Source organism: Babylonia areolata, chromosome 3, assembly GCF_041734735.1.
Source record: "Babylonia areolata isolate BAREFJ2019XMU chromosome 3, ASM4173473v1, whole genome shotgun sequence".
In the NCBI taxonomy this organism is placed as follows: Eukaryota; Metazoa; Mollusca; class Gastropoda; order Neogastropoda; family Buccinidae; genus Babylonia; species Babylonia areolata.
Window position 1 is genome coordinate 1,532,501 of NC_134878.1, and position 20,000 is coordinate 1,552,500.

A 20,000-nucleotide genomic window follows, 5' to 3' on the forward strand; every position below is an offset into this window, starting at 1 on the left:
TGAACGACAGATAAATAGTTTGGTTGAAGAAATAATTAACGTTTGCTTTGAAACATAATTATGTTCCAACATGGAACATAATCGAAAGAGCTGATTCTCGAGACGGGACATTTGTTTCAACATTTTAGGAAAAAATGGAGGCGAAAAGAAGAGAAACATCAAATAAGGGTTTAAACCATGTATCTTTGTCTTTTAAAAAAAATAATGGTACTTCATCCATAGTTGTCCACAAAAGAATGATAGTATTTATTCCATGGTTAATATCCCATTATCAGTGATTCAGTTTTATTGTTTGCTTTGGAAAAGATATCGATTACGAAAAAAAAGAGAACTCCATAAGCAAAGGGAAATGTCTTTATTTGAATTTTGGGAGCAATTCCTAGCCTCTTTATCATTTTCATGATTTTTTTTCTCCATTTGTTGTTGTTGTTTATTCATTTATTTAGTTTGTTGCATTGTTGTGATGATTATAACGTGAGCGCTTATTAACATCTTTTTTCACTTCTTTTAAGGAGTGACCCAATCAGCGTGAAAAATATACCAGAAAAACGAACATTTGTGACATAGAACTGTCAAAGGTCCAAATAACCACGGACGGATTTCAGCCTTCGTCCTGCTCAAAACGTAAAGAAAAGAAACAGACCAAAGAGACACCTATCATCGGTAGAGAATGATGGAGAGGGAGGGTGTGCCTCAACTGTTTGTAGGAGGGTAACGGGTGACGGAAAATGAAACCTGGTGTCTCGACTTTCTGGTGAAGAGGGGGCCACGTCCCACATCTGAGGCGTTTGAATGAACGAGGGTGTTGAACGATTTGCCAGGAATAGATGAATTAAACTTTCACTGTATGAATGGATAAATGAACGCCCCCCCCCCCCTTCCCCCTCCCCACGAAAACAAAGTATAAAGAGATGTCACACATTACAAACAACAGTAAGACAGCAACAGCAACAACAAAACACGAATTGCAAATCCAACTTTTTGGAAAATAAAGGCAGGAAACACTTGGATTCCTTGAATAGAGACAAAAGCAGAGATGAGGCATGAGGTAAAATGACACAACAGGAAGGATGGAACTCACAAAATGACGAAGAAACCCTTCCCGTTAAAGGAAATCCATCCATTTGCCTGTCATTTGGCAAGGGAAAAGATAAGACTTTTCAGTATTCTGCAAGTGGATGTAATTTCTCTCTTGTCCTTTTATTTTATTAATTTACAAATGAGGCCATGTCAGTTGCATTTGTGTATTAACGTGTAGTTTCTTGCAGTTGTAGCCTTTTTCGAACGAGCGATCCCAGTGCTGGAAAACAAATCAAAACAAAAATGAGCATCTGTCTCGAGGTTTGCCCTTTTGCTCATACCTCATTGACAGATATGTGTGATAGTCGTTGGGCGGACGAGAGATGAATAGTTTCTGTATTTCACGGGAAGGTTACAGCGAATTGATTGCCCTTTTATTTATTTTTTTCTACCCCCCCCCTCCCCCTCCCCTTTAAAAAAAAAAATTTTAAACATCCGAACTGGTTGAGCCTGACATAGTTTGAAGTTACCCCGTGGTTTGTGTGTGTTCGTTTCGCAATGGCATCACTCCGGAGGAGGCTTGCAGGGTCACGTCTTTAATTTTCTTGTCACACTACTCGGAGACGCAACGATTCCAGAATTCGTTAACGAAGGATGTATCTCTCCTAGCCACCCTGGCCACGCCCCCACGCCTGCTGCTGTCTGTGTGGGTGGATGGAGGAGTTGGTTGAGCACGTGGGCGTTTACGTGTGTATGTGTGAGTCTGTGTCCGTGTCCCATTATTTCACTTGTCTCTCCATCCCGTCTGTCATCTCTCTCTCCGTCTGCGCATCAGTCACTCTCGTATTTATTTATTTTTTTTAAACTGCGTTTATTTCTGTCACAAGTAGGCAGTACATGTTCTGTCTGTCTGTCTGTCCCTCTATCTCTGACTCTGTTCACCCCACCCCCTCTCTCTCCCCTTGCACCCCCTCCTTACTCCCCGCCCCGTCAGTACCATACCTCCATCGCCAGGCATCGAGCAGAGTCAAATCGGCAGACAAGTCTGGCATGAAATCCAGCAGGGAGCGAGAGAGGGAGAAGAGAGAGAGAGAGAGAGAGAGAGAGTGTGTGTGTGTGTGTGTGTTCAATCGTCATTGATGAACTGGTCCCATCGACTTTCCAGGGCCCGGCGTTCTCTCTCTCTACCCCCTCCATCTCTGTCCCTCCTCTGGTCCCTCCTCCCTCCCTCTTCCACCTACTGCCACCAGGTAGGCCTGACGCTCTGAAGATGGCGTCGCCATGGTTACCGGGCCCATCGACCGCCTGAGAGTGGGAGGGGAGGAGGGGGATGCAATGGATGTGATAGGGGAGGGGGAAAAAAAGGAAAGAGTCGGAACATCGAGTTGCCCATTGATTACTGGCTCTGGAAACGGTGACAGGTGAGGAGGACGCGATGGAGAGAGGAAGGGAGGTAGGGTGGGTGGGATGTTGTGATGGGGGAAGGGGAGAGGGTGAGGTGTCATGAAGGGATGGGTAGGAGGGTATGGAGGGTGGGTGGGTGATGGGCTTGTAGGAGACGGTGATCGAATTTCATGGTCTGATGTCGTTCTTCCATTTTCATGCTGAATTTTATTCTGTGTTGTTTTGTTTGTTTGTTTTTCCGTCGTGGAAATAAAGGTTGACTGAAGAAAACTAAACAAGGGAGGCAGGGCATTCAAGGGGCACACACAAGACCTCAGTCATCGCAGCAAATTTCAACAACAGCAGCAAAGATTTTTTTTCTTTGAATTTTCATTGTTTATCTGTCAGTCAGTCCTTTGAGAAAATTCTGCTCGTACGTTATATAGTTTTTTCAGGTATGACGAAAAGCAAATGGAGAATACGTCAGCAGTTTAAATACAGCTCTCTCTCTCTCTCTCATTCTGGATTTGATTTTTTAAAGAAAAAAAAAAGACATGGATAAAGTCATATAGAAAAGCATAAAAACGTACGCATGACATTTACATGACTTTATACTAAACTTTAGTCCGCCATTTTTTCCCCTCGTGTGGGTCATATCCATCGGATCTTGGAGTGTGTTTTTTTTTCCTTCTTAAGAAGCATGAAGTATTTGGTGTCGCTGCGGTGGAGGACGCAAAAGCCTGTTTTGTGTCGACGAAGATCTAAAAATAAGTTCGGATGTGAAAGACTCAATCGGTCAATCGTTTGTGCTTTTCTCTCCGAAAATGCCACGGCCATCATTGTCACGGCACTCGATCACAGTCACAAGTCTTTCTCCGACTGTGGCACGGATACATATATATATATATATATATATATATATATATATATATATATATATATATATATTGTGTGTGTGTGTGTGTGTATTTAGAAAGTGAGAGTCCTGCTTGTGCCTTTCATACCTGTCTTTCCTGCTCAAGAGCTTGTAGATAATGGATTGGTCTCCACAGTCACCAGAAGTCATGATTGGTCTCTGTAGTCAAACATCTCCTCACTGATGGCATGCAAAGACCGCTGTATAGTCTGTATATCGATGGTTTGTCCTCTTTGACATGGCGCAGATTGAAACGCGCTCTGATGTATTATTTCAAACTACACACCGAACTGGTTTATCCTGCATGTGATTGTGTTTTCAACCTTCTGAACCTGGACTATTATGAACACCCCGCGACACCTCACCTCCGAAGATCCGCATTCTCCCTCACTTTTACAATTAATTTGACGTAATTTATGACTTTACAAAATACCCGACCAGTCCTCCTTGGCCATTGCAAACACATGATGTTCACTTCAGCCTTGCTACTGAGGGGAGAACACACACGCAGTTCTCTTGTTCTTAAAGCGTTTTTTTTTTATGTTTTAATCTTTGTTTTTTTGTTGTTTTTTTTAGTTCCTTCTTGCGCTGACTTTTGTTTAACAGACGGTTTTAAACCGGAAGGTGACGTGGGGGCTCCTGGGTTCTGCCCGTCTGCTGTACGGTCCCCCTTCACTGAACATCTTCCCGACACTTCCGTTTATACAAGCGGACTCACTGCCCTGGTTCTCTTGGTTCATGTATCTCATCAAAGAAAATAGTAAATCCGTTTTTCATCTTCTCTGATTTACTCTTTTAACCCAACGCTCAGTTTATATCACAGATTGACATAAGCTTACAGTTGGACAAACGTCAGAGTGAGAGTTGTTTGATCAATGGTTTCTCCATTGCAATGGGAAATCATTTACAGCTTAGTCTTTTGTGAAGGACTGTGACCCTCAAACTAGGAGGCAATATTGCACTGGCTCTTAGTGCTGCAGCCCAGAGGTCTAGTTGGCCTTCGGGAACCATCCCAACACCGACTGTCCTAAAACCCCTCTTGGCCGAGAGAGTGGGGATGTAACTTGGGCAAGACACTCTCCACTAAAATCAAATTCTAGCCCAAATTGTTAGGACAGCAGTTGCCTCCTCTGCTGTTCTGATGGTCATAGTCGTACAATTTGCTCTCTGCTCTTCAGACCATCGCTGTTGGAATCATTTATGACCCAGTACTGACTGGTTTTAAGTCATATGTTATCACATTATTCCGGCCAGGATTCCCGCTCACATGGACGGACATTCGAGGAAACGAAATCGATGATCGACTCGCCAAGAATACCATAAATCAGGAACTGTTTCGCTTTTGTCCAAAGATTGAAACTTACAGACTGAAAACAAAGTATTTCAGATCCGTCTTGACCTCCGAGTTCTAAGTCCGTTCTTTCTGGGAAACAGGAGATAAGAGACCGTCCTCTGCAGGTTCCGTACAGGTCACTCTTATCTGACACATGTTGAAAAGTGAAGAAGCTCCATGCAACCAGCCTTTCAGCGTAACCCATCTGATTGACTGCTGCGATCTTTGCAAAAAGCACAGACATTTTACAACTACCTCCATGAAGATCTTGTTCTGGGATATTCCCACGGTTACTCTTCTCACTCATTGAAGGAAATCGGTCTTTTAAAATTTTGTTTTGATATACTTGACTTACATTCGACTTTTAACGTCGTTGTCAATATTCAGTGAAGACTCCTGAAAGTCAGGTCAAATCTTGTGAAAATGAGAGAACTAATTCCATGGCTGGAAAAGTCTTGGAATTTTGATAGAACCCTTGATCAGTACCATAAATAACCATTTTGCATGAAAAGAAAAAAAAAGAAAAGAAAGAAAGAAAGAAACAAACAAAAAAATAAAATAAAATAAAAAGAAAAGAAAAGAAAAAACAGCGGACGCATATTAGATTCACCATAGCTTTGTGTTTGGTATGGAACATTTTCCTTCAGGTCTGGAAAAGCTTTGTCTTACAAAAAGTATGGAATTTTGTTTGGTCTTATCTGTGGAAAACCTAAATACTGTGGGGTTTTTTTTAATTTTTTAATTTTTTATTTTTTTAATTTAACTTGATTTAAATTATACGAGGATAGAGCAAGACATGGGTGATTTTGTCTTTTTAACGTTGTTTCAATTGACCTGTTAACAGTATTTGTTTTTTTCTCGGCAGGTGTTAGGATCTGCCAGGTATCCATACATGGAACGGCTTCTTTGCATTCAGCTGGGCTAAACCCAACAAATTTTGATTTGATTTGATTTGATTTCTTCTTCTTCTTCTTCTTCTTCCCTCTCACTGTTCTCCATCTCCCTTTTCGTCGTCGTCTTCCTCCCATCGTCCTCCTCTTCCCTGGAGTGTCCAGCTTCTGCAAGTGAAATATTCTGATATTGGGTGTGCGAAGAAAAAGGTTGTAGCTGTTCATTTTAGTCATGTTTATTTCATTTTTGTATCATGTTAGTTTTATTTTACTGTTGTTGTTGGTTTTTTTGTTGTTGTTGTTGGTTTTTTTTTGGTTGTTGTTTTGTTTTTGTTTTTTCTTGTTTTTTGTTTTTACTTTTGTTTATTTGTTGTTGTTGTTTTCTTCTACGAACCCCCCCCCCCCCACCACCAAAAAACAAAAACAACAAAAAACAAAAACACACACACACCAAAAAACAAAAAAAAACCTCGGTTAGTTAACCCCAAGGGAGATGCTGAGCCGAGGTTACCTTCATTTTTGATAATTATAATTGTTAACAGTTGAGAGATTTTTTCTTTCCTTGTTTCCCCTTAAAAAAAAGAAGAAGAAGATAAACAGAGCTTGCAAAACAGTTGTCAAACACAGCTGTGATGCACTTGATTCTGTATGGCATCAGCGCAAAATTTTGACATGCTCATTCGTGGGTGGGTGAGGAATAGAGGGGGATGGCAAGAGGTCGAGCTTCAAATTCATTTGTGGCCCAAGCGAATTGTACTAACGGAGTGCCACGGAGAGGAATGGACCGAGCTTACCAAAACGTACATGCCCATTTCGATCCAAAACATATTTTTTTGCGTGCCATCAGAAACGAATGTTTACCGAACCGAAAGTTGTATGCTGGAAACGGAGAATTTTATCTGAAGCAGCACACATCGATCAGCGTTTCATTGTTTTATGATTATAACATAGATTTATCAAAGTTTGAAACAGGATTAATTTTATCACAACTTTTCCGTTTCGATAAAGGAAACAAAATTACGTAACGCAGTGTGTTTTTGTACACGATAATCACTTTGGACGAATCCTGTTCTTTTGGACGCGTTCTCCAACACCGCGCAGTGGTGAAGGTCCATTACCACCAGTCTGTCCGATCACACACACACACACACACACACACACACAAGATATAATAAAAGGAAAAAAAAAGGGCTACTCGTCGCAAACTGTGAAAACGAACGCTTAATATTGCTTTGGAAAATTTCGAATTATCTCCAAATCATGGCTCAAATTGGCATCTGCGTGTATATTTAAAAACAACAACAAAAAACAAAAAACAAAAACAAAACAAAAAACAAACAAACAAAACAAAACAACAACAACAAAACAATAAGCGTATGCGTGGTTCGACATGTCGGTAACTGACACTGCAGTTGAAGACAGGGCTACCAGTCCTCACAGACCTATTTTATAATAGTACAGTTCCCTCGTCCAAATCATGCTCGGGGGATCGGACATGCGTCATCACACAAAAAGGAACTACAGATCTTGATCAAAGGCTTAACGTATGCAGAACGATTCAACATTGAATGACTGTCATGCAAGATGGCTGTCTTCCACAGCGGCTTGTACTAGACATTCCAGCATGTCCATTTTAGTCAAATCAGTACTCTCTGAAATATTCGTATGCAGTAAACACGTCGTTGGTATAGTTTGTTATTCTGTGTTCTGTCCATGATTTTTTTTCTTTGATGTATTTATGTACTTATTATGTATTGTTCATTTATCTATTGTTTAAGTGCGGACAGGAAATAGAATCGCAGGCTATCATTCAGCTACACATTCCGGCAGCAAAGCGGAAATGGCGTTTACATCTTTTGGGTACGGATGCGAAACGAAATGAACCACGGAAACTAAGCGAAATTAACATTCATTATCGGAAATCCGGGTTAACCCGGAAGACAACTTATGAATGCGATAATTGGAATGAGTGGAAAGAATGTTTATACGTTTGATCCAAATTTGATATTGACAGACAAAGTGTTTCCATAGAAAATGAATTTTGAGAGAGTGTGTGTGTGTGTGTGAGAGAGAGAGAGAGAGAGAGAGAGAGAGAGAGCCGAAACACCGGGTTATTACATAGACTGAGGTTGTGTGTAAACGTATACCAAAATGAATTGATGCATCATTTCCTCACCGAAACACCGTTCTTGTTTGTCTCTGTCTTGTCTACATGTCTCTTTCTATGTCTGCCTGTCGGTGATGATGATTATTATTCAGTTATGATGATGATTATTATTGACACTAGCAGCAGCAGTAGTATTTGATGTTTTTGTTGTAAAGTGATGGAATAGTTGGTAATCTAATGCTCTCTCTCTCTCTCTCTCTCTCTCTCTCTCTCTCTCTCTCTCTCTCTCTGTGTGTGTCTGTCTGTCTGTCTGTTACTCTCTCCCTTCGGAGGTTCTCATTTACTCTTAAAGCGACACTTTTGATGTGGCTTTGGGTTCGTTTGTCTGTCTCCGTCTGTTTCTCTTTAGCTTCCTCTCTCTCCCCCCACTGCACCCACCTTTCCCCCTCATTGTAGATCTCCCTTTCCCCAACACTAGCTTTCTTCGTCTCTTGGATCCACAATGAAAAGTCGAGGCCTTTTGAAAGAAAAATAAAACTATCTTCTTTTTTTTTCAATTGATTTAGTGTATGATATTGATTATTGAGGAAAATGTTTAGGTTGTAAGAAGGAAAAGGTATTAATAAGGAAGCTGAACGTGATGAAGTTGGAAAAGGGTCATCAGTGTGTCGGACCCTGTACCAGCCTTATGTGGCCAGTGTGCAGGTTTTGGCCAGCTCCTCCCTTCTTTCATGCTACCACTTTTTTTCTCTGATGTGTGTGTGTGTGTGTGTTTCTCTCTTCGATCCGGTCCTTGCCAACCAACTCCCCCCCCCCCCCCACCCCCGTTGCACCTTCTCAACTCCCTCATCCCCCTGCCCAAGGTTTGTCCAATAGATCTTTCCACAGTCATCATCATCATCATCATTATCACTGTTGGGGGATGGCCGGGGCAAAAACGGACCCCAGTTTCCAATGGTGGTGCCAGACCGGCAGCCGTGTGGTGGTGCCGGCGTTGCTGCTGCTGCTGTGCGCGCGCGTGCCTTCGAGCGTGTGCGCGTGCCTGCGTGCGTGGAGCGGCGTAGCGCGTGCTGCAGGGACCGGGAGCGCTGTCTGTGGCGCGTGCAGTGTTCCCCTCAGCGACGGGCAAGCGCGGGAATCGTGCGCGCTGGATGGTAGTAGTTGTAGCAGCCGCCAGCAGCCAGCGCTCAAGTTGGAGCAGCCGTACATACAGGCTTGTCCCTTGAGCGTCGAGTGCTTGCTTACGTCTGTATCACCCACCACTGCCACCCCGATCGTTGTGTCATTGTGTGTGTGTGTGTGTGCTTATTATCGATGTACACCCGTGTGTCTGTGTGCCTTGCGCGCGCCAGCTGCCCGGGGCTGTGACTTGTTTACCAAGGGAATAATTTTATACAGGTGCGACGACTGACTTTGTACAGGTGTGTTTTGGGGTTGTGCCCGAGAGCATCCAGTTTTCGTTATCCGCTTCGGTTTACGCCCCGTGTGTGTGTGCTGTCCGGGGGGAAACTGGTGGATAATATTGACTCGGGCTACCTGCGGGATCATTGGATATTCATTTTGTGGGAGTGATGAGTCATCGCTGATACTCCCGTCGGGAGAAGGAAGGAATTGTCTGGACAGCTGAAATCCCAGGTAAATAAATAAGCCTTGCCGTGGGCCAGGTGGTGGTGGCTGATTTATTTATCAGGTTTTTTTCCACATAGGAAACGGGTGACATGGCGACATGGCAGCCCAGGAGTCAGTATTAAACAATGGATCGTAATTTGGTGTGTGTAAGGGTTCTGAAAGCGGGGCTTTTGGGAGTGGGGGGAACACGACTTCTTTTTTTTTTTTTTTTTTTCTTTTTTCTTTTTTTTTTCTCCAGATTGCAGACAGCTTTGTACTGCTCCTGTCACTTTTCCCCCCTCATTGTTAAATTTCCATCTTTGGTTTTACACACACACACACACACACACACACACACATATATATATATATATATATATATATATATATATATATATGTGTGTGTGTGTGTGTGTGTGTGTGTGTGTTTACCATTGAGCTGTTTGTGTTTCTGGCAATAATTTGCATTCCATCTTGTTTGGTTTCGCACAAGCAACTGTCACTGAGTATGGGTGACCGGATTGTCTGGTATGTACATAATTTATATGTATTTAGGATTGGTTGGACGATATGATTCTCACAGACATAGATATATACATTTTATAATTAAAATGTGTTTTAGGATTGGTTGGACGCTATGATTCTCACAGGCATAGAAATATACATTTTATAATTAAAATGTATTTTAGGATTGGTTGGACGTTATGTGTCTCACAGGCACAGACATATACATTATATAATTGCTGGACGTTGTTTCTCACAGACATAGAAATATATATTCATGGGCACGCAAGCACTACTTCTAAAGCTACGTGCACAAGATCTAACCATGCTGTTGATACTGTGTGCGTGCGCGTGTGCGCGCGCCCGTCATTCTGTCCATGCGTGCGTGTTTCCTAGCCCATGTTTATCTTTGGTCTTTCCGTCTCCCCCTTCTCAATCTCTGTCTTTCTTTGTCTCTCATCCCCTCTGTCTGTGTCCCGTTTTTCCCCATCTCCTTTTCTCTGCCTCCACCACCACCACCATACACCTACTCTGTGGGTGCCCCTTGTGGGGATGCCGGGAGTCTTTCAGTACATCTCCGCTCTCTGGAATTTTTTTTTCTTTTTTAGCAAGCCTTGGCACTTTTTTTTTTCTCTGTTTTCCACAGTCGTGCCGTTTTTCTCTGGCGATTAGGTCGTGAAATTGTAACCATTTGGATGGGCACTAGCTGTCCATTTTGCAGTGTTAATTACCTATATATCCTTTTTTAAATTTTTGTTTGGCTTTGAAGTGTGTGTTGTTGGTTTTTTTTTGTTTGTTTTTTTCTTCCTTTTTTACGATTTTTTTTTTAACCTGGGGGGATAAATTTAGCGGAAGAACTGGCGTCCTCACTGAGCACGGCCTGGTCTTGCCCAAAGGAGCTGAATGGCTAGTATTATTTAATGAAGTGTGTTTGTGGCTTTGTGTGGCTGCTCATTTACCTCAAAAACACAACCCGTCAAGTTGGAAACAAGTGGAGAGAGAGAGGGGGGTGGTCACAGAGAGAGGGGGGGTGTTGGGGGTCAGAGAGAGAGGTGGTAAACAGCGGGACGACGCGGCAGCAGAACAGAAGATTCATTGTTAACACTCGCTTCCTCCCAGAGAGCTGGGACCAGAAAGCCAGTCTCAGACCCGGATTTTGGTGTGTTTTTGTCAGACGTTTGGGCCATTTAGTTTGGCGCGTTTAAGTCTGGTATGAACGGCGTTTATACTGGCTCAGGCTGGTTGTATGGGCCTGATGGAGAAGGTTGCTTGAATGATAGTGGTGGTGAGTGTATACATACACGTACCATGACAGCTCAGTAGGAGTGTGTGCACGATTTTCTGTGTATCTGTCTGGAAATGAAGTCTGGGTGACAGTTGCGAACGAAAATCCGAACTGGTACGTTTGTGTCTCGTTAAGTTATTATTATTATATGATATTTTATTTATTTTTTATTTCATATATATGAAGTGACTGACCGTCACTTTGACCACGACCTAGTGATATTCTTGTTAGTTTATTGTTCCATGATTCGGTCTGCTCACATTACAGGCGCCCATTATCGATTGGGAACTATTTCAGTGTCAGGTTGACCCGTGGCTTCCACAGCCACAGGAGATCCTGCATTTCCTCTGAATCACTTGGCGTCAGTTCCCAGACCCGAGAGATACACACCTGCGGTGGTGGTCAGGAAACTGGAGCGACAATGTCAGTCTCATCCATCCATGATGAATCTGATACTTGACTCATGGTCACAGTTTTCCATGTGAACCATCGAGTACTACAGCAGCAGCTCTGGGTTGGACCTGGCCGCAAACCCAACATCCTTGTGTGAAACTTGAATCAGTTTATGTCGTCGATAGGGATCGAACCTGGGACTTCCAGTCCTTCTGTCCTTGACACTAATCATTGCACTAGTAAAGCGGATACTGTAAACCCCTGTCTGTCAGTCAAACACTGGCAGTGGAATCATCTTGAAAGCCGTCGTCGGCAGGGCTGCAAGATGTTTGTGGTGTGTATAAATAGCAGCAGTCAATGGGAATGTGCGGCAGACTCAGGAGTTTACAACAGGCTGTGTGCACAACTAGCTACACGCCAGGGGTATGCAATGTCATCGGTGCACACATGGCAACGAGGAATACTAGACTTCTCCGTGGGTGATTTGTAAAGTTGACTTAGTGGGGTTGGTTTGTTTCGGGTGGAGAGAGAGAGAGAGAGAGAGAGGGGGGGGGGGGGGAGAGGGCAGGGGTAATATATATGATTACATACAAATTTTTGATACATGAAAACATTAATATCCCTTTATGTGTAAGTGGACTCGAAATTTACGTCTGGAAATTATGTGAACATAATAATAACATTATAGTATCTAAAAAGATAGTCTTCTGCCTTCTGTTGACTGCGTGAAAGACATGCTGAGAGAGAGACTCAGAACTCAGAAATGTTTTATTGTAGAAGGCCTTCTGACCCATTACAATGGAGAGAGAGAGAGAGAGAGAGAGAGAGAGATTATCATATCTGAAGGGTGGAGGAAGAGAGTATCGCATTGCACACACGGGTTTGTATGAATGGGTGTACTATATAGTTTACAGATCCGGAGATATTCGGTGTAAACACCCATCGTGTTTTTTTTTTTTTAACCGGGTTTGTTTGAGCGTGAAGATAAAGGTGGTGAAGGCGAGAAGCGCTATCAGTGTATACACTGAGCATTTTGTGCCAAGCAGCATCTGGAAGGTGTCCCAAACGTCACCCCGTGTTGATATGATGGCACGCCGGACTACTGTGTGAGGGAAGCGCCCCGAGTCGCTACAAGCAGTTCGTTTCCGTGCTAAAACGTCCACCTCTTTTCTTTTCTTCGCGCACACGAGCTGTTGTTTCTGTTTCTGTGTGCATCTCTGTCGGCCTGTCTCTGTTTCTCTTTTCATTGGATTTTCTTTCTTTTCTTCTTCGCCATCCTGTTGAGGACATGCTGTGAAAAGGTGAAGGTTTCTGCTCTCCCCCCCCCCCCTTTTTTTATGTTTTCGGTAAAACCCTCAAATAAAAGAGTGGTAACTCTTTGCAGACACAAAGTACACAACTTCAAGTCATCCTCCCCCCGCCTCTCTCTCATATTCAGACACGCGTACACACACACACACACACACACACACACACACACACACACACACAGAGTTTCAGTTTCAGTAGCTCAAAGAGGCGTCACTGCCACAGTGACTGCGTTCGGACAAATCCATATACGCTACACCACATCTGCCAAGCAGATGCCTGACCAGCAGCGTAACGCAACGCGCTTAGTCAGGCCTTGAGAAAAAAAGGTGAATACATAGTAGATAAGCGTACATAAATAAGTAAATAATAATTATAATATGAAAAAAGGTAGTAGTAGTGGTAATAATAATAAATAAATAAATGAATAAATAAGACGACAATGATGATAAATAAGCAAATAAATGTAAAACATGACACATTCACACATACACCCACACATGCATAACAGATATGCACCAAACATGCAGTTTCACAGATATGAAAGCACAGTCAAATACACATAAACCTACATGAGCCCCAACACACACCACACACACACACACATTACCCTGCACCTCCTCTACCCCCCTCCTCCACACACTCATTTCTAGGCTACGTATCGCAGCTTCCACGGCACACACACACACACACACACGCACACGCACACACACACACACACAGATGAACACTTACTTGTACAAGCACACACACTTACGCCCATATCCCCCACCCCCAACCCCACACACATATATACAAAGATATATATATATACACACTCGCACGTTCCAATATCCTGTTGCTCCCACAGTGTAGGCATGCATAGACTCACAAACCTCATCCTCTACCCCCCTACCCCCCGCACCCCCACCTCCCCCTCACACACACACACCCATACACACATACGCACGTGCACTGAACTCTCTTGACACTTGTGCACACTTACACCCTCGCGCATGCACAAACGCACACAAAAACACAGACCCACACATACACACACATACACGCACGCACAGAGGCTGCCACTGATTGGCCGCAAGAGGGATGGGAAAAGATCTCTGATGCCAAGAATGTGGCGTCTAGTGTGTTACTCAGTCTATTATATTTGGAAAAGCCCATAGAGACTCTGTTCCGTTTTGAAGAAACTTGCGCAATGTTGGTTTGGAAATGATGCCGATATTTGTTTGATTTGCAAAGCATCGTGCTCTACCTTTCATGTTAGACTTACGGCCGTTCCCTCTCTCTGCTTTTATTTCTTTGAGGCGATCGGTGGTGTGATGGCCTTGTACCTGTTCTTTTTGATATTCTTTTTGACACATACAGAGTCTGTCTGAATGGATGGAACGGAACATAACCAGCAGGCAAAGTTGCAAAGGAGCGTGCGTCGCCACACACTTCAAGTGGGTCACGACCCTGTTATGTTCCGTGACCTTTTTCATATCGATCTCAGAAAAATATCTTAGCCCCACAAGTTCCCATTTTCTTCCTCTGCCTTCTGTCCGACCCCACTTCCCTCCCCTCCCCTCCCCTCATTTTTACAGATTGTCGTGAACTTTGTGCCAGGTTCGTCCCGCGGATGTATTGATGGACTGACAGTCATCAGCCTTTTTAGCAGCGGACATCGGTTGTAATTTCTGTCACTTGTTTTGTTTGGGAACTCGTGACATCAACTTGACCCAGTTTTCTGTTGGTTACCATTTTTATACAGTTTCCTGTATTTCGGGGAAAAAAAGTTTCTATATATTATTCAGATGTTTCGCTTCATTTCATTTAAACACTCGCACGCACATACACAGATACACGCACGCACACGCAAACACAATTTGGGCCCACGTAGCGCGCATAGTTCCTTTGTACATGCGCGCGCGCGCGCGCGCGCGCGCGCGTGTGTGTGTGTGTGTGTGTGTGTGTTATATGTGCAATAGAATGAGAAGAAGAGAATCTGCTGCATGAAGTACGGGCGTCTTTCCTGTGCATGCTGTCAAACCCAGCTTCGTTTGTATCCGTCTTGTCACCAGTGCTGGAAATACTTCCCTGCCATTGGCTGTCGGCACCCTGCAGTTTGTCGCTCTTTATTTATGCGTGGTGCGCACTTAACAAGCACCGCTGATAGCACGCGCCGAGCCCTGCTCGTTCATTAAGCCTCGGCAAGACAGAGTACCAGTCATCCACAGTGAAGCGCCAGCTTTTAAAGACGGTGAATGGTAGAGGGAGAAGACTGGAAAGCCAGGACCAAAACACTCTGGAAGAAGGCCCTGGTTGTGTGGGTATGGGCACTCCTCCAGAATGAGACCCCCCACCCCTCCCCCACCTCCACCAGCAGCCCCACCTTTTCCCATCCATCACGAGGTGTCGGTCGCACGGACCTTCCGGCATTTCTGTCAAGCCGCGACGCTGCCAACTTGGCGTCTGTACGTCGTTCGGGGGAGCTATTTCAGCGCTGTACACGAGAGGGAAACGTCCCGAGACATGCGTTCGGCTGCAAGAACAAAGAGCTCTCTCTGGAGAGCGTTTCAACACTGCCGAACCCAGTGTGGACTTGTTGCTGTAGGATGGGGGGCGATGCGGTATTGGTTCTCCCCTGCTTTCTTCTCCTTGTATGTCGGCGCTTGATGAGATTCTCATCAGTTTCCGAGACTGGTTTCCACAAGCCTAATTGTGGACTGCAGAGGGAATCAAGTTACAGGATTTATGCTGTCTTGTCTTGCACGTACAGATTGGGTTGCTCGGTATAACGGAGCCTTATTTGCAAGCCTGCTCCCTTGGCAGCAGCGAGCTTCCATAATGGAAGGCAAAATTTCGCTGCAAGCAAGAAGAGTCTGGGGATGTGCCCCAGTTCCCTGTCCGCAGACGTTCTGCTTATCTTTTGCCAACTGTTTGGGGGACAGTGGTAAACATCGTTATAGAATTAACACACAGGGGCTCTGTTCGCCCTCCCAGCAGCCTGCTAGTTTATCGTTTGTTTTCATGTATATCGTAACCTTGCTTTCGTTGTTGTTGTTGTTGGTGGTGGTGGTGGTGGTGGTGAGTTGCGAATGCAGTGGTTCACACTGATTAACATAGATGCCAAAGTATTGTGGGAGGTTAGTGTCAGCAGACAGCTGTGAAGCTGGGAAACCAGTGTGGCATTAATACTGTTGATAAGGTTTCGTAACCAGAAACACAGTCACTAAGTTTAGGGGCCTAATTCACCCCTCCCCCTCTTTTTAATTTTATTAATTTTTTTTTTTTTGTATGTATTTTTTTAATATTTTAATGGTTATTTTTATTTTTATGTCGGGGATGGTTGCTATTCTGGTGAATTAGAATAAGAGAAAGGTTACACTAGCACGTATATTATATTGCCGGAAATGAACAAGTTTGACATTAGAGCTGATGACCACTCATGCATACATATGCACGCGTGCCTACGTACACGTATGAACGCACACTCGTGCGTGCTCACACAAACACACATACACAGACAGACAGACATACAAACACAAACACATTCATTCTTTCTCTCTCTCTCTCTCTCTCTCTCTCTCTCGCTCACACACACACACACACACACACACACACACACACACACACACACACACACACACACACACACACACACTGTTCCCTGCATCATTCATCCACTATATAGTTGACATTTATTTTTCCTCTTTTCCTCACTTTCGGCAGCATCTCCCTCCTGCCTTAGTGGCCGTGTTTATTTTGATCTCATATTTCCGCTTTGTGCTAAACCCGTGTGTTGCGGTTGTGTCATCGTGGAGAGAGGTGGCGGAAATGGGGTGCAGTGTGAATCAGGAGCAAATAGCCTCAAGCTTGCTTTTTTTTTTTTTTTTTTTTTTGTGGTGGCAGGAAATGGTAGGGTAGCGAGGCGAGATGCTCGTCTTAGCCAACACAAGGCAATTGGATGGGCACAAGAACTCAATCTAGAGAAAATGACGGACAATTTGGGGTGTATAAATTACGGGTGTTGATTTCAAGGAAACAACTCGTCGATTTTTTGTTTTTGTTTTTTGTTCATTTCCCCCCTCCCTCCACACTCTTTCCATCTGGGTTATCGGAAGGGACAGTAGGAGCAACAAGAGCAGCTGTTGCAGAAGCAGAGTTGCGTTTAGAAGAGCAACATCAGCAAGCAGCTCTGGCGTCGTTCCAGCATAGGAACGATTTGCCCAGCGGCGTTACGTGAGGAAAAAGGGAGGGGGGTTGGGGGGGAGGAGGGGTGGAAGGGTGCGTGGTGTGCGTGTCACTGATGAGGAGGTGGTCGCTGCCTGGGCTCCTTCCCCTGCCGCCAGCTCCGCCACGTCCCCCGAAAAGAAAAGAAGAAAGGAAGGAAAAAAAAAAAAAAGAAAAGAAAAAAAAATCCTTGGCCGTGGTAATGGGGGTGGTAGCAACGAGGCTCATTGAGGCTTAATGGGCCCCTATTGAACGGTAACAGGGAAAATCAATCGTGTCTATTGCGTGCGAGGCCTGCTTGGAGGGCCCAGCGTTGGGGCAGGGAGAATTGATTCGGCCACCAGGACCCGGCATCGGCCGCTGTTGCCAGTCCTTCCGCTGGAGTTTTCTTTTCTTTTTTTTTCTTTTTTTTTTTTGAGAGTCCACGTCACGTGGACAGCATAGCTCGTGCGCGCGCGTGAGAGAGGGAGAGGGACGGGATCAGTGTTGATCAGTGAGTGCTACGTTGATGTTGAACGCCCTTCTTTGACTTCCCCAGTTGATGATTGCAGAATGAGCTTGTCGGCTGTATCGATTGGCTGCTTCGGGAATGGAGGGGTGGGGGGGGGGGGGGGGGGGATCGCGCGTTTGCACGAACTGTGTGCTTTATTGGCCTGCCTGTGTGGGGTGTCGTAGCCGTTGTCATTGTTATCAGGATACAGCATCTTTTATAGCAGTCTCTGTGTGTTTGTCGCGAGGTGTATGATTATATTCACAACTAAGGGACGGCGTAATCTGATATGCCTGAGGCTGTGACATGCTGCTATTATGTGGGAATGTTTAAGGGTCATGAGATGATAGCCGTAGTCGGGTGGAATATGTTGTTATAGTGTGGTGAATCCGGGCTGACAGGTAGTACGATGACTTGCTGCTATACTAAGGTGCGCCTGCTTTTCTATCATATGAAATAGTGTAGGAGTCTTCCTGACATCATGTCGAGAAGCGTTTCGTGCAGTTTGGTCAGGGGAAAGGTATGAAAGATTGATTCAGGGAACAAAGTTGTAAGAGACAGCTTTGTTAAAGTTTGAATAGACTTTGAATGAGTGAATGATTGTTTCCATGTTCAAAGTTGAGGTGGTTATTCAGATTCTGTCAAAAAGTGTCTTCTGTGCTTCTCTGTTTTCCTTATTTCCCCACTGTTACCGTTAGCCTGAACCCCTACCCCGCAATTACTTCAAATACAGAATATTATCATGTTCATAGGAATACTGCGCAAAGTGGTGAGATTTGCTTTAAATTGACCACCAGTGTTGAAGGTGAAATGGAAGACCATCACTGCCCATCTTGTAAGACGTGCAGTACGCTGTTAGGGCTTTCATTTCTCGTCAGCCAGGACCATAAAACTGGCTCGTGTGTAAGGGCCTCTTCCTGTTTATACCTGATAAATTGGTACCTGCTTGATTCCTGCCTCCCTTGCTGTTTATAGTTGATAAATTGGTGCCTGTTAGTTTCCGTGTTCCCGGGAATCTGTGGACCCGCCTGTAACGGCGGTGGGCAGATAACAGACTCCGTTTATCTCAGCTTGTTGGTGGTTCTCTTGTCAGAGACAGTGGATAAGAGTATTTCTGCTTCAGGTCAGGTGGTTTGTACCCTGGACGTTAACAGCCCCCCCCCTTCCCCCCTTCCGAAAAGCAACTCTTATCTTCGGAGCGAAAGAGTCCGCTCTTCATGAAAAATAGATGTTAATTCTTTTAGAGTAAGAGATGTACACAAGCTGCTTTTCTTCTCTTCGTACTTTTTGTTTCCTCTCTCTCTCTCTCTCTCTCTCTCTCTCTCTCTCTCTTTATATATATATTTTTAATAATAAAAAAATTTTTTTTTTAAATAATGAAAATGATTTTAGGTTCTTTGGGAAAGAAAAAGAAATTGAAGGAAAGCGAGTTAATGTATACCCCATGCTTACCAGTATGACAGCAGACGGGTATTACAAGCGACATTGGTTGGGATTACATGCCTTTATCTTATAAAAGAGCAACTGCACTTTTTCCTTGTTTTGATATTTCTCCTATATTCGCCTAACTCATTTCCCCTAAAGTAAGAAGAACCAGAACAGTGAGGGTGAAGATATTTCTCCTCATTCCGCCGTACTCATTTCCCCTAAAGTAACAACATCCAGAACAGTGAGGGTGGAGATATTTCTCCTCATCCCGCCGTACTCATTTCCCCTAAAGTAACAAGAACCAGAACAGTGAGGGTGAAGATATTTTTCCTCATTCCGCCGTACTCATTTCCCCTAAAGTAACAACATCCAGAACAGTGAGGGTGAAGATATTTCTCCTCATTCCGCCGTACTCATTTCCCCTAAAGTAACGACATCCAGAACAGTGAGGGTGGAGATATTTCTCCTCAAGTAACCACATCCAGAACAGTGAGGGTGAAGATATTTCTCCTCATCCCGCCGTATTCATTTCTCCTAAAGTAACAAGAACCAGAACAGTGAGGGTGGAGATATTTCTCCTCATTCCGCCGTACTCATTTCTCCTAAAGTAACAAGAACCAGAACAGTGAGGGTGAAGATATTTCTCCTCATTCCGCCGTACTCATTTCCCCTAAAGTAACAAGAACCAGAACAGTGAGGGTGAAGATATTTCTCCTCATTCCGCTGCACTCATTTCCCCTCAAGTAACGACATCCAGAACAGTGAGGGTGGATGTTGTAGAGAGGGGGCCAATCGGTGTTAAAGCACTGACCGTGTCCGTTTCCCAGCCCTTCGTTCCTTGATGTTATCGCTGTCACACTCAGCCGATCTTTCTCCCGATGCCCGTCCGTCTGTAGCTCTGTGTAACATGATGTACGTGGGCTCAGGCCACATATCAGACTGGTGCGCGTGACAATCAGTGCGACGGTTCGTGTCAGTGGAATCAATAGACTGCGCCTTTCATGTTGGATGTTTCTCAGCGTTCAGGATTCCAATATCACAGTTCTTGTTGGATTGGGTAATATAGACTGGCGCTCGGATTTCTGATTAAAAAAGAAAAAAAGAAAAAAGAAAAAGGGGAGGTGGA

General features: G+C 44.2%; 1 protein-coding gene across 7 annotated transcripts in view; it reads left to right on the forward strand.

Moving 5' to 3' along the window:
- The window catches only part of LOC143279662 (tyrosine-protein phosphatase Lar-like), a 342,687-nt gene that overhangs the window by 41,080 nt on the left and 281,607 nt on the right, over nt 1-20,000 (forward strand). For 4 of the 7 annotated variants that reach the window (XM_076583715.1, XM_076583711.1, XM_076583712.1 and 1 more), the window contains exon 1: nt 8,794-9,284. The exons of 2 other annotated variants lie outside the window; for them this stretch is intronic. The gene's annotated coding sequence lies outside the window, so the exon portion shown is untranslated. Of the gene's footprint in view, nt 1-8,792; nt 9,285-20,000 lie in introns of those variants that run through there. One more of the 7 variants, XM_076583702.1, reaches the window with a different exon arrangement.